We start from the raw sequence: 3,904 nt of genomic DNA, 5'->3' as shown, positions 1-3,904 counted from the left end.
AACAAGGCCGTGACTTAATAAAAAGGGTTAATCAAACCTATTTCCTCATACAAAAATAATTATCTAATCAGGATCAAAACCTATTTAATTATAACCTTAGCATGGTTACAACTCCATCAGGTTAATAAATCGGGTCAACACAATCTCCTCCTTATATGTTTTTCTGTAGTTTTCATGAAAGATCATCACCAAGAGAGAGACAAGTTCAGAGTCTGGTTTAAGAAAAGAATTATTTACTTCTTACCATATTTTAAATTTATTTCAATGATTATTCAATTTCATGGTAAAATATGTATTTATCAGTTTAAGAATATTGATAAGTGCTATGGAAAGATAACTAAATTATACATTATTAAGCACTTATCACACCCTCAAACCTACATTTTGCTAGTCCTCGAGCAAAATAAAATTAGAAAAAAAACTCTAACTCACTTTCGCAGGCATCGCGATTGTATTTACCATATGCAACAAGGCTTTAAACCCCTAGGTTACCCTAGTGGACGAGTTATAGTCTCGTGAAGGTTTTCAGTGAAGATACCCACAAACTTCAATATTAAAATAAATCATTTATTGTTATGATTAATTTATTTTTTTTAAAAAAAATCGATTGATCTATAAAGTGAAAATCAAATTCCAAATGCATACTAGCTAGGAATTTCAAAAACTCTCTTTTTTTTATTATTAAAATCTAATTTAAGATACATAAATGATAAGAATTTCAAAGCACACACGGTTTTATTTACTAAGTCAGCCCAAATTCTAGGTTAGTATGCAATCTAAGTTAAAGTTATTAAGTTTCCATTTAGGAAGTTGTAAGACTTATTTATACTGGAGTGCTCGATGAAATCTGGACCGTACACAAGCTACGGATTCGGATCTCCAAAATATTGTTAATACTAGTAGTTTCCAAGGATTGGTCGAAAAGACTTGCTCACTGATTCAAAATCATCATATGTGCAGGATTTCGAAAGTTATGGATGTTTACTTTAGTACCTCACGGGCTTTATCTGTAATATTTTAGTTTACTCGAATTTTTACAACGATGGCTTTCACACTATTATCTTTTTCAAGGTCAATACAGAACTTCTTTTTTTTTTGAAAGATGTATAATTGTATATTTTTACTCTTGTGGTGATTTCTTCGGGTAACGAGCAATCAGTCGACAACTCTCACACCAGTTGGAACAAGGTGTCAGGCATCAAGACTCCCCTACAGACTTATGCTCGGAGTCTTCATCACAAGCCCACTTGACCTTTGACAATAGGTAGCCCTTTTCAATATTCCTGACTAAATTCATTTTTATTGATTTTTTTTTATTAGATAAGTATGATTCATCGGGTCCAAGGTTGCTACGATACTATCAACATAATGTCGAACCTAGACCTTAGAAGGGTCGGTCAGTGTGTAGTGAAATTCCAAAGTATTGATTAGCTTATAACTTTCTAAGAGAGACTTAATAAAAAGAACTTAAATTTGTATTATTTTCGACTAGTCATTGGGCTTTTTAGATTTTATATACCTTGTGTGTTTATCATTCTCGCATTAATATATAGAAATTAAGTTTTAAAACCCCTTTTTTTTATTTTTTTATTTATTTATTTTTTATTATTTTTATTAATTATTCAATTTATAAAAATGAAAACGAACGCATTTTTTTCTAAAAGATTTTTTTTTTTGGGATGAAAATCAAGATGAATACCCCCAAACCTAAACGTGACATTGTGAAGTGAAAACGAATGCAAGAGATGCAAACAAAACAAAAAATGCTTAAAAAATACTTAAAAATACCTCCAAAGCTAAATCTAACATTGTCCTCAATGTTAAAGAAATCTAAGAGAATTGGGTTGCCTCCCAACAAGCGCTAAGTTTATTGTCTTCAGCCAGACATAGTGAGGTAGTTTTTGCATCTCCTCCTATGAGGTCATCTATTTTGTCTATTATAAAACACTCAACTTTCCTCGCGGGTTGGTCGGCCGCATTGAACACATTTAATTTTACCTTCATGTTTCCAAATGATATGTTCATTACCCCCGTTCTACAATTGATGCACGCATTGGCTGTTACTAAAAAGGGGCACCCAAGGATCACGGAAATTTGTTTCTTAGGATTAGGTTCATGTTCCATATCAAGGACGATGAAATCTACTGGAAAATAGAATTTGTCTACCTTGACAAGAACATCTTCAATTATCCCACGTGGTGTTTTTACAGATCGATCAGCCAATTGAAGGGATATCGAGATTGGTTTTAACTCACCTAACCCAAGTTTTTCATAAACTGAATAAGGTAAAAGGTTGACACTTGCCCCTAGATCTAAGAGTGCTCGATCAATGAAATTATTTCCTAAGACACAGGAGATGGTGGGAGCACCAGGATCTTTGAATTTCGGAGGAGTGTTGTGTTGGAGAATAGAAATCACTTGCTCAGTTAGGAAGACCTTTCTAGGCACATATGTTCTAGATTTTTACTTTTGGGTACAAAGGTCTTTGAGAAATTTGGCATAGGAGGGAACTTGTCTAATAGCATCAAGAAGCGGAAGGTTGATTTTAACTTGTTTAAAAACCTCCATCATCTCCTCTAGTGAAGTTCCTTTTTTGCTAAAGGGAGAGGGTGAATTAAGAGCTTCAGGAAATGGGGCCTTTGGGATATGAATTTTGGCAGAAGGTGGACTAGATGAAGAAAAAGAAGAAGAAGTTTTTAGATTTTCATTTGACACATTTCTATCCTCTTCTTCACCTTCCTTATTGTTATCCTCCCTAATCTTATTGTCTACTACACGTCCACTCCTTAGGGTAGTCAAAGCATTGGCTTGTTCATGATGAATTGTATTTAGTTGATTTTTTTGAGCCATGTATTGTCCCTAGGATTACTTAGTGGTTGGCTTGGAAGCTTTCCTTCGTCTCGCTTGTTCAGTGCATTAGCTAGTTGCCCTATTTGGGATTCTAGCTTGGCGATGGATTGCGTATGAGAGTGCACTAATTGTGTAATGGTTTCCAAATCTTGAAGGGCGGTCAACACTTTCTCCTCAAAGGCTGTGTTTCTATGGGGTGGAGGAGGAGTGTGTTGAAATTGAGTCGAGGGACGGTAGGGATGAATATTTTGTGGGGTTTGAAAATTCTGAGGGTTTTGAAAATTTTGGGAGTAGGGTTGGGTAGTATTCGAAGCTTGCTGCTTCCAAGAAAAGTTTGGATGATTCCGCCATCCCGGGTTATATGTATTGGAAAATGGGTCATTATCCGGTCTGGGCTGTATTTGAGCAGCATTGATGTGTTCTTGCACGAGTTCGGAGAATTGGAGAGAGTTAACGAAATGTCCTCCTATCATCAGTTGGTCAATCTTATGGGACAATGCATTTACCTTGCTAGACAGGTCCATAGAATGACTTATTTCACAAATGGTCCATTTTCTTTGGGAACTTGGGGGTGCTTGACGAGAACAGAAAGCATGGTGGAGGGAGTTTTCATTGAGATTTTCAAATAATTGCCATGCTTCATGCTCATTTTGAAGCATAAAAGTCCCCCCGCATGCGGCATCGATCATCTGATGGTTTCGTTGAGTCAATCCGTCATAGAAACATTGTACTAGCTGCCATTTAGGAATTTGATGATGTGGGCATTTACGGATTAGGTCCCGAAAGCTCTCCCAAGTTTCATGAAATTCTTCTCCCTCAGTTTGGAAGAAGCTCGTGATCGCACGTCTAAACTGGTTTGTTCTTCCTATGGAAAAGTATTTTTTAAGAAATTCTTGTTGCATTTGATCCCAGGAACGAATCGAATTGGCTTTTAAAGAATTCAGCCATTGCTTGGCTCTATCTTTAAGAGAGAAGGGGAATAATCTAAGTTTTAGAGCATCATTAGTGAAATTCTAAATCTTGATAGTGGTGCAAATCTCAAGGAATTCATCTA

General features: G+C 35.7%; 1 non-coding gene across 1 annotated transcript; it reads left to right on the top strand.

Moving 5' to 3' along the window:
* The first annotated feature begins 3,597 nt into the window (after positions 1-3,597).
* LOC120112677 lies at positions 3,598-3,703 on the top strand. Its single transcript, XR_005514249.1, has one exon. It is a non-coding gene; the product is annotated as a small nucleolar RNA R71 (small nucleolar RNA).
* Positions 3,704-3,904: the final 201 nt, after the last annotated feature.

Source organism: Phoenix dactylifera, chromosome 11 (assembly GCF_009389715.1).
Source record: "Phoenix dactylifera cultivar Barhee BC4 chromosome 11, palm_55x_up_171113_PBpolish2nd_filt_p, whole genome shotgun sequence".
Classification (NCBI taxonomy): domain Eukaryota; kingdom Viridiplantae; phylum Streptophyta; class Magnoliopsida; order Arecales; family Arecaceae; genus Phoenix; species Phoenix dactylifera.
The sequence above is the reverse complement of the archived record's forward strand: the minus strand, read 5'-3'. Positions and strand labels throughout refer to the sequence as shown.